Genomic DNA, 11,259 nt, shown 5'->3' with positions numbered 1-11,259 from the left:
CCCCAACCCCCGGACGCGCGCGGGTCCCAGCCGGGCCCCCTCCCCCGCTCGCCGGGCTCAGTGCGCCTGCGCACCCCGGAATTCTCGGGAAGGGTCCGGCGCCTTCCCAGGCCGCCCTCCGCCCCCGCTCGCCGAGCGCGCAGGTCCGCACATGCGCTTCCCAGCGCGGGGTGCCTTGCGTTCGTGTCTGTGGAGTCCGCAAAAACAAAATGTTAATTCTTAGAAGTGTCGCGTATTGTGCAAGCTTCAGGTCCCTCCACAGCAGGGCCCGCCGGTGCAGCGTTTAGGGGTTCGAGGACCTGGACTGGGGCTCCTGGCGCCTCCCCGGGGCCTCGGAACGGTGGAGTCGGGGTTGCGCAGGCGCAGGCCCAGGACGGGGCAAGGCCGACCTCTGGTTTCTGCCTTCACGGGAAGGGCGCCCCTCGGGAGGAAGGGGTCCTCTTGGCCAGGGGTGTGGCGTCGCCGTGCGTCCCGTGGGACTCCGGGAGGCCAGCTGAGAGTTGCCGGAGCCGGCAGTCGTGACGGCCGTCCGCCCCCGCGGCCTCGGGACCCTGCTTCCCCGCGCAGCCGGGCTTGCGGGGCTCTCGTGGCCGCCTGGCTCCGGCCCGACCTTACAACCCGCTGTGCACGGGGAGGCTGTCACGCACACTTAAGTCGTTGTGAATGCCCCGGCGCCGTTCGCAGTCCCCTGGGGACTTCTCCCTGCGCTTGGTTTGCCCCAAAAGCGCATCCCTCCCACTTCCACGGTCCCTTCCAGCTGGGTTTTAGAGGGTGGGTGAACGAGACCAGCTACACCCACCGTGATTTAGCAAAGCCCGTCTTTTTTGTTGATTATTTTCCTTAATTTGAGGTACGGGTATCAAGGATCTAACACTGGGGTGATTAACTTGCCTTAAAAAACAATTTCTAAATGGGACTTTTAAAAGTGACTCAAACTTTTAAAAGTTTGAGTCCGATCACAGCTGTAGGACACCTGCAGGCACGTGGTGTCTTAGATCCACACCCCGGCTTCACGTTTAAGGAAACGAAGGCCCAGTGCACCCAGCACTCCTGCCCCCTCTCCCCCCATCACGTCCCCTTCCTTCGTCTCTAGCTCCTCCCATGGTTGACCCTCCTCCCTAGACTCACGGGAACAATCTGGAAGCTCCTTTGGATGTAAACAAGCCTGACCGAACACTCTCCACTTCCCTGTCTCTAGGGAAATCCGGCTTTTCCAGGAGCAGGGTTTTCAAACTGGGGCTTGAGACCCCTTTAGGAGTGTGTGACATCAAAGTAGAGAGACTTGACTGGCATTAAAAAGGGGGACAGCGAATGGAAACGATGGGCCACTTGTCAAGGTGGCGGCTGTGGGGCGTGCTGTAAATATTTCACGCCTGGGTTTTCCGGCAGCCTGGGCCGGGGGAGGACTAGGGAAGGGCGAGGGGCAGCTTCCCTCTTGCCACTTTCAGGCACAAGGTCTTGGCGGGCAAGGTGGGTGCCTCCTCCGCCCGTCTTCTTCCTGTCACCCACCAGCCACTGTCCCCGCTCTCCTCTCTTGGAGGCCCTCTTTCTTTCTACCCTGGCTTCTGCCATTGCCCAGGAAGTATAAGATTTCTTGCAGACGAGCCGTCCAAGGCCCTTGCTCTGAAATTCTTCGTCCTCAGTTTCTGGGTCCTTCACTTCCCCTCTCCTCCAGTGCACCGGGCCAAGGCCATTTCCGGGATCTTGTCATCACTGGGAACCACTGTTTTTCAACTTTCATATCCCTCCCTCCTTCCACAACATCCTGTCCTTCCCTCTCTCTCCCGTCTCAGTTACTAAAGACAGACATTTTTGGTCTTGTTGCCCTGATCTCTGGGTAACATCCCACAGTGTTAACCGCCATTCTTCTCCTTGAGACCTCTGCCTTGGTTTGTTTCCGCCATCAACACACCATGATTTTCCTCCCACCCCCTGGCTGTTCCTACTCTGTCTCTTCCAGACTCACAACCCTCTCGCTGCCCTGCCGCTGGAGTTCCAGGTGCTTTCGGATCCTAGGTTCCCAGAAGAACTCATCCAGCACCCTCACCTATATGGTATTTGCAGATGATTCACAGGAGAGCCCCAGCCAGGACTCTTCGAGAGCCACTTTGAGCGCCAGACCTGGCCTCGGAGCTCATGAGCCTGCCCCACCTACCTGGCCCTCTTCTAGGGCTCCCTAGCCAGGTAACTATCCCACCACCTTCCAGAACCCCAAGCTTTCCCACAGAAGATCTGGCACTGAGTCCTGCCATCTCTGCTTCCTAAATACCCCTTTCAACCATCTACTTCCCTCCTTCATCCTCCACCACACCCCTGTCCCGGTCTTTCCTGCCATCCGCAACCATTAGCTCACCTGGAAGACCTCCATAACCACCGGACTGCTGACTTCCCATCACTCTTAGGAGCAAGACAGCTCCTTCACCAGGCCTGTGAGGTCCTGCAGGTGGCCTCAACTGCCCCTACATCCTCGGTTCCCACCGTGCTCCCTCCCTCTCTTCCTAATCCACCCTACAGGGCTGTGCACACACTGTTCCCTCTGCCTGGCCACCATTCCCTGTCTTGTCTAGTCAGTTTTTAGTAAACCATCTGCTCCCGTATTTCCTTTAGGACCCCTTCCCACTCCACCCCCACTGTCCTAGCAGGACAGATTCCCTGTTATAAAGAAGTTCTCAGAGAGGGATGCACCTCTCCTTCAGAGCACAAACCGTATGTGCTCACATGCTTCGTCAAGCCCACCAGTCCCTGCATTCTTCCCCTTCTACTTCCTCTTTTATCCAGCCTCCTCCTCTTCCTCCTTCTTCCACAAGGTATTTCTAATACATCACCAAGTCCTGCAGATTTAGCCTCTAGATATTTACTGAACTTGTCTTGAAGTGATCTTTCTGTAAGGGGAATCTGACCGTTTTCCTCCTCCATTTGAAACTTTTTAGTGTCCTTCCATTAAGCTGGGATACAAAGCACAGACTGGATCCTGTGACCTGGATTCAAATCCGAGTTCTTCCGCTACCTATCTGTGTGACACGGGGCAAGTCACTTACCCTCTCTCTCTGTGCCTCCAGTTCATTATCTGTAAAATGGCCATGAAAATGTCTTCCTCATAGAGTCTTAAATGAGCTAATTCTGTTTTTTGGAAATGGCCCAGAACAAGGCCTGGCGCACAGTAACTGATGTCTACGTGTTTGTTGAAAAGTAAATAAATAAGCCCTGCTGGGATCTACCTTCACCTACCTCCACAGTGACTTATACCCCCTTACATGCCTGCTAGGTAGTGGGCTAGGTACTTTGGACACAGTTTCTCAGTTAATCCTCTCAACTTTGAAGAGTTGAGGTGGCTTTGGTCCCATTGTACAGATGAGAACATGGAGACTCAAGGAGAGGTAAGTCCTTGACTCAGGGACTATCACCCAGAGTGAGGGGCTCCAGGCAGCCACATCCAGGTCTGGCTCACAAATTTTGATATATTGTATTTTCATTCCCATTCAGTTCAAAATACTTATTAATTTCCCTTTTGATTTCTTCTTTGACCCATGGGTTATTTATAAATGCATTACTTAGTTTCCACATATTTGGAGGTGTTCCAGATATCTTTTTATTACTGCTTTCTAATATTTAATTTCACCTTGGTCAGAGAACATGCTTTGCATGATTCGAGTCCTTTTAAATCTATTGAAACTTATTTTATGGCCCAGAATATGATCTGTCTTGTTAAGTGTTCTGTATGAATAATAATTATGCTGAGCGAAAGATGCCAGTTATTTATATAAAATTCTAGAAAATGCAAACTAATCTACAGTGACAGAAAGTGGATCACTGGTTGGCCTGAGGGTGGGGCAGGCAGGAGCAGGAGGGAAGGATCACAAAGGGGCATGAGGAAATTTTGGGGGGATGAATATGTTCACTATCTTGATTGCAGGGTTTTCACAGGTGTACGCATATGTCAAAACATATCAAATTGTACTTTATTTTATTTTATTTTATTTTTCGTGACCAGCAACGGATCGCAACCCTCGGTGTTGCCCCCGCTCCTCGCTCAGCCAGTGAGCGGCCGGTCTGTATGTGGGATCCGAACCCTCGGCGGGAGCGCTGCCGCGCTTCCCAAGCGGCGCACTGTAGCAGTGCGCCACCGGGCCAGCCCTCAAATTGTACTTTAAACATGTCACATTATTGCATGTAAACTGTACCTCCTAAAACGGTTTTTTAAAAGTTTGTGTTTAGCCAAAACCTTGGAGAAAGTTGGAGAAATGGTCAGAATGAGGTTACAATAATATAAGAAAACTCTGTGGCTCATACTTAGGAAAGAAAAATCAGTTTCAAAGAAAGATGGCATCAGTTAAAGCACAGGTCTGGAGCCATACTGTGAGCCCCAGCCTGGCCACCCCCTGGCTCTGTGACTGTAAGCAAGTCGCTCAGCCTCTCTGTGCTTTGGCCGTCCGTGTCTGCAACAGGGATGATCATATCAGGCATGTGGGAGCATGCTGTGAATCAGTCCCAGGGAAGCAGGTACTCAGAGGATGGATGTGCTGTTGTTCTCTTGATGGCGAATGGGGAGACAGGCTGACCTGCGCCAGCAGACAGACCACTGAGCGGCCCCCAGCCCATTGTGATCCCGCCCTGCACTTGTGCTGGGTTCACTGCTTGAGCTGGGGGGTGGGTGGGGTGGGTAAGGGAGTGAAGAACTCCCTGTGTCCCTTCACCGGTAGGTGGAGCAACGTGGCGAGCCTCTGTTTCTGGCCATTGTGTTTTATCTATCTATTTTTAGGCAGCTGGCCAGTAGAGGGAACCCATGACCTTGGTGTTACAAGGCAGCGCTCTAACCAGCTGAGCTAACCGGCCAGCCCACTGTGTTTTAGAGTTGGCCTAAAGTGGATTTCCACAATGCACACCAGTTTTTCCATTGACTAACTACAAAGTGGGGAATACCCTGATACCAAAACTGTTCTTCAAAACTGGCAATTTTAATCCATCTTTCAAGGCCCAGCTCGGGGTGGGTCACTTGTGCAGTTTGCCACACTCTGCCAGCAGAGGGGAACGTGGCAAACGCTCCTTGCCCTCCACTGCTGCTGTTGTCAGCACTGAGTGTGGCTGAAAAGTTGGTCACTTTGAGAGGCGGAAATGGTATCTTACTGTTCAATGAGCACGGTCGTTTCATACCTATTTACTGAAAGCCCATTCCAGGCCCTGGGTGAAAGGGGAGTAAAATCGGGTCCTCACCACACAGACGTAGAAATAGCCATGAAGCCGACACCACGCAGACACGTGGGTTTATAAACTGATGAGGGCTGGAGAGGTGAGGGGCACCAGAGGCTTCCCCAGAGCCAGGAGGGAGGCCTTAGCTGCTGGGGGAGGTGCGGAAGGACATCCAGGAGGGAACAGTTCACAAAAGCACTGAGGGTCTATAGAGAAATCTAGGAGGAGCTCCAGGAGTTAGGGAAGAGTGAGAAGCCGGAGAATTCCTTCAGTGTGATGGGGACACAGAGCCCCCTGTGGGGCAGGGTTGGCCAGGGGAGCTGAAGTAAGAGGTAAGCAGGGACCAAATTGTGTGGTACTCTGGTCCAAGGGACCCAAATGCGGCACAGAGACAATAGGAGGCATTGGAGGGTCTTCCCAGGAACGCCAATGAAACCTGCGTCCACTCTGACCACGATGTGGATGAAGGATGATTCCAATGAGGCCCAAGGAGAGCCTGCACCCAGAGCTGGGGGTAGAGCTGGGGCAGACCTAAGGAGAGACCAAGGACAGTGAGTTAAGGTGGAAGTGAAGGAGCCCCGACAGTTCCTGGGTGGTGGGGCTGCCGTCAACACGGGGAATATGGAACCCAGGCAGGTGGTAGCAGGTGACCGGCTCATTGTCAACCGTGTTGGGTGGAAACGTCTGTGGAGCAATGGGCATCCACATGAATGGGCGTCCAGTAAACAGGATGCTGGGAATATGAGCAGGAATGTGGAGGGAAGGATGGATTAGGAAGGAAGGGAACTGGACGGGCTTGGAGGGGCACAATGAGGGTCCCCAGGACGGCAGTCTCAGTAGAGCAGAAGAGCCTGGGTACTGGGAGGGAGAGAGACTTTCAGGACAGGAGGCCATGCCTGCAAGTGGGGTCTAGTCTTGGGGGTGCCCGGCTCCAGTGTGGCTGTGGGAGAGAGGTGGTGGGGCTCTCCCTTCCTATCCTGCCTCTCCCCCAGGCCTCCCCAGCCTCTCTCTTGCGAAAGCCCCAGTCTGCATCTCCTGGCGCCTGCTCTGAGTCAGGCAGAGGACGGGTGTATGTAAGCCCCCTAGGCAAGGCACGCAGAGCAGGACACATGTCAGGCAGCACCCTCAGGAGCTCACATTCCAGTGGCAGTGGGGGGACACACAAGAAACATGGAAACAACAAAGGGGATGAGTTCAGGCAGGGTCTTGCGTCCTATCAGAACTGGCAGTCCTGGACGTGAACTCGACCTTTTCCGAAGTGCTGTCATTTCCCCTTGAACTCACCTTCAAACCTTCTGAGTCATCTTTGACTCATCCTTCAACTTCAGCCCCCACATTCTGATAACTGCCAAGTCTGGTGGATTTTTCCTTTAAAATGTTCTTTCTCTCCACTCTCCATGCTTAGGGTCCCACCCCGATCCAGGCCATCTTCAGCTGGCTCTTGCTGAATTTATCTGTTCTACCTTCCTGTTCCTGTTTTCACCTGCCCACTTCCCAGGGTTCTCAGGACACCAAGCCAGCAGTCCCTCTCTAGGCATTCAACCCCCAGGGCCCGGCTGCCCAGTGCATCCACCTCTGCCTGCTCACTGCCATGACGATGACCCACATCCTCCCTGTCTGGAAACCCCCTCCTGCGCCTACCTCCTCACCTGGCCTCAGTGCTCTCAGACCTGGAACGCTGCAGACACCGTGAGTCACCAAGGCCCCCCAGCTCTGCCACAACCCAGCTGAGTGCCTGGAGGTGGCCTCATGGGGCACCACTGTCACTCCTGACCAGGTGACCAGATGGTTTAAGAATATAGCAGAGAAATAGATTCAGAGAAAGAACAGACATGAAAGGGGGTCGGGGAGAGGATCAACCAAGAACAGGCAGCTGTGTTGTTTTCCGGTTGTTCCCAGCCTCCCTCCTCCTCCTCCTCACCCTGCTACTCCATTCTCTCACTCCCCATCCCCACTCCCCCCTCCGCCAGCCTCCACAGGCAGCGGGAAGGATCCTGCTAAATGTATGTCAGAGCCATCACCCTCAGATTTGACATCTTTTGTTCATTCATGGAACAAAATTATTGCAGCAGCTCAAGAGCTTTACAGTCTGGGCCTGATCGTCTCTCCCAGACCCTTCTCTTTCCACTCTGGGTTGTTTCCCAAGTGTGACTGGTGCCTCGGAGCAGTCCCTCCTCTTAGAATACCCTTCTCCTCTTCTCCAAGCAAACACTGGTCTACAAGCTCAGCTCAGAAATCATATCTGGCCAAATTCACTCTAGATCCCCCCTCACAGCTCTTGGCCCAAGGGGCTGAATTGAAATTGGACTTTGTCCTTCTCATCTCTTTATCCTACAGACCCATCTCAGGAGCCAGCACAGGGCAGGTGGCCATCCCTGTGTGCAGAATGAGTAACTGAATATGTGTTTGAATCCGAGCCCTTCGGCCCAAAGGCAGCAATTAACCTTGGACGCCATCTATTGGCCAGTTAATTAGTTGTGTTTGGGGCCTCCAATTGGCAATGGCTTTGACATTTACGAATTTAATTTTTATTTATTTCTCGTGAAAGGGAGAATTAGGAAAGTAAGCATTATGTGAGCTCCAGTCTAGATCACCATCATTAGTGTCTCACCCTGAAAAGGTATTGGAAAGCTTCCCGTCTTTAATTGAGTAGGAATGAAGCTGTCTGTGAGAGAAGAGGACACAGTTTTTTGAAATAAAGAAAGTCTAGAGGGTAAAAAGTGCAAAATTTGAATTATGCTAAGGTTTTTTGTTTTTGTTTTGGGTGCCTGGCCTGTACAGGTATCCAGACCCTTGAGCTTGGTGTTATAACACTGCGCTCTAACAAACTGTCCTCTCCTCTTAAAAACAGAACAGTTGGCTAGTCTCTCCGTGTTTTTTATTTATTTATTTTACGGTTCAGCTTTTTATTTAACATGTTACAAAAGAGGTTTGGTCAAAAAGACAAAAGCCCATGTTTGCATATATGTCATCATCAGACATCAGATTCTTCTTTCTTTGCTTCTACTTTCTTCTCAGCTGGGGCTGCAGCGGGGGAGAGGGCAGGACCTCCTGCTGGTGCAGCACCAGCTGCTGGAGCAGGTTCCTCAGCCCCTATGTTGCAGATGAGACTCCCAATGTCGACATTGGCCACGGCCTTTGCAAACGAGCCACGCCAAAATGGTTCCACATTTACACCAGGTGTTTTAACAAGGGCATTGATCTATTTAACAAGGGTCACCTTACATTGTCCTTGTTGTCGTTGTGCAGAAGGAGAGCTGAATGGTGCAGGCGAGCTTGGAGGTGGAGGCCACGGTGTGGGGGAGTGCGGGGCTGGTGCGGTGGCTTGGGTGGTGCTAGTCGCCAGGTGAAGTGAGGGCCTCAGCTTCCTCAGAGGGACAGAGCACCTTGGTGGCAGCTGAGGAAACGGGTTTCCAGTGCTTTTGGGGGCTAATTCTCTCAGGATATGGATCTATCACCTGAGCATCTTTGGCTTCTGTGATAAATTTTTTTTTTTGACCGTTAAGGGGATTGTAACCCTTGGCTCGGTGTCGTCCGCACCACGCTCAGCCAGTGAGCCATCCCTATATAGGATCCGAACCCACGGCCTGGGCGCCACCAGTGCCGTACTCTCCCGAGTGAGCCACAGGGCCGGCCCATTCTGTGATAAATTTTAACTTTCGTTTTTCAATTATGAAATATTCCATGCACACAAAAGAATATATATCATATATATGCATAGAAAGTTTGTGGCAAAACAGAATTAAAAGACAATACAAATCTGGGTTCGGCTTCCAGTCAAGATGGCGGTGTAGGGAAAGTGAAGGTAAATGGTCAGGGTCCCTCAGATGTTAAGAATCTTGCCGAGCATTTGATGTAAATAGGCACATGCACCCAGGTATTCCTTAGTTATTGTCTAATGTAATTGCACATGTGCACCCAGGTGTCCTGGGTTATTGGACTTGAGTAAAAAGGACAAGTGGCTCTGATACACAGTGCTCCCTGCAACCCGGATGTCGGTGGGGGGCAGCACAGGGAGACAACTACTACTGCTGGAGGCTGTTGCTACAACCTGCGGCTGCCAGTGTCCCCAGAAGGCCACCAAGTTGCTGCTGCTGAGGAAGCTGAGGACTGAGCTCGCTTTGGAATGAAACTGTCAACTCGCCAACAGCTCCCGGGAGCTTTCTCAATTACCTAGCTCACGACCTGCATGTGAGTGGTCTGGTGACCCAGGCTGGCATGTGAGGTGTCTGTGACCCAATCTACAACAGGTTTGAAGGGTCTGAGCCCTAGCCCGACAGGCAGAATAGACAGTCCCCAGCATCAGTTTCTCCCACAAATCAACCAATTTACAACCATTAAAAAGTAACTATGGCCAAGCTGGGGCCACTAGAGATTAGAGGAAGAGGAGGAGAGACCTATGGAGTGCATGAAGGCAGGAGAAGCCATGATTAGAGGAAGAAAAAACCACTCTGATCTTTTTGAGCTCCGACTGCTTCCAGGCTGCAGCTGGTGAGCGCACGGAGCAGGAGCTGGCAAAAGCCACAGCTGTGCCCTTCGGATGAAGTTGCTTGGAGGTGGCAGGGGAGAAGAGGGCCTTGGTAACCCTTGGGCCAGCAGGACCACTAACAAGGTTCCCCATGGACCCACACAGGAGCGAGGAGCCGCAACAACTGAAAAAAAGAAGCCACTCAGAGGCTGGTCATTGCAAGGGACCGGCACATGGCCTGCCCCATGGGAAGTGTTTGGAGCATGGGCAGTGGGGGAGATGGGCCCACCAGGGGAACACTGGGGCATAGCTAGGACAGCCAATCTGCCCCCCAGTCAGCATAGGACCACTCAGAGGAGACTGGTCAGGAATATAGAACTGCAGGGGGTGCAGTTTGCTGAAAGACTCAAGCCCAGACCAGAGTTTCCACACAACCCAGGTGTATTGGATCTCACGAGTCCCAGAAGTACCTATAAAGTCAATCATTAAAACCCAAACTGCACAAAAAGCCTTCCCCAGGGAATCAGCAGCAAGACAACAATTTAGCTCAACCACAGGGCTCATGTGCTAGTCTCCATAGGAAGTTCCCCCATTTTAGAAGTAAGCAAAGAACAACAAATTAGTTCCAGTGCAGCGTTTAAGTGGTGGGAACAGCAAATAATCCAACACAGAACTGAAAGAAAAAACAAAATACCCACAGACCAGAAACAAAGTTTATATTGACTAGCATCAAACTAGTAAGTCTCATATCACCAAAGAACACCTATAAAACCCAGAAGGACTGGAAGTCCCCTGGGCTACTAAGCCAGGGACGGGGGAGGGCTGGGGGCCTCATGCCCCTCGACACCCACAACCAGTCCCAAGGGTGGGGGACTGAGGGCCTCAGCCGTGCCCCCCGACACCTGATGACCACCGAGCCACTGCAGGAAGTGCCCCAACACATGCAACCAGCCCAGCAAAGATGCTGAGTTGCTGCAGGAAGCGTCCCAGGCTACTGCACTGGGGGTGGGGGCGAGGCCTTCAGCTACACCCCCATGACATCTGCAACCCAGCCCAGCTATGATCAAGCCACTGCTGGAAGCTCTGTGGTCTCCCCTGCAGGAATGAGGGCGGTGCCACAGGCCTCAACCCTGCCTCTCCTCCTTCCTCCTTCTCCCACACTATTTCCATCTCCCTTTCCCTCCCCCCTCCCCAACTGCTCTGCAACATCATAGACTGTAAAAACATAATATTAATAAATAAATAAAACTTTAAAAAAAAGATAATACAAATCTTTCCATGAGCTTTTTTTTGGTAGCTGGCTTGTACAGGGATCTGAACCCTTTGACCTTGGTGTTACCAGCACCATAATCTAATCAAATGAGCTAACTGGCCCACCCCCATGAACTTTTTGAAGATTCCCATATAAGCTGTAAAGAGTGATAATATTAGCACCCATGTACTGGCCACCGTGTGTGTGTGTGTGTGTGTGTGTGTGTGTGTGTGTGTGTGTCTGTCTGTCTGTCTGTCTGTGTCTGTGTCTATGTGTGTGTGTGTGTCTGTGTTTGTGCGTGTGTGTCTGTGTGTGTGTGTGTCTCTGTGTGTGTGTCTCTGTGTGTGTGTCT

At 52.1% G+C, this 11,259-nt stretch overlaps 1 pseudogene; it reads right to left on the bottom strand.

The window, feature by feature from the left end:
- Positions 1 to 246: 246 nt before the first annotated feature.
- LOC103595474 overlaps positions 247 to 11,259 on the bottom strand; it is a 23,395-nt pseudogene continuing 12,382 nt past the window's right edge.

This window comes from Galeopterus variegatus, unplaced genomic scaffold (genome assembly GCF_000696425.1).
Source record: "Galeopterus variegatus unplaced genomic scaffold, G_variegatus-3.0.2 Scaffold1778, whole genome shotgun sequence".
NCBI lineage: Eukaryota > Metazoa > Chordata > Mammalia > Dermoptera > Cynocephalidae > Galeopterus > Galeopterus variegatus.
This window is presented reverse-complemented; position numbering and strand designations above follow the sequence as displayed.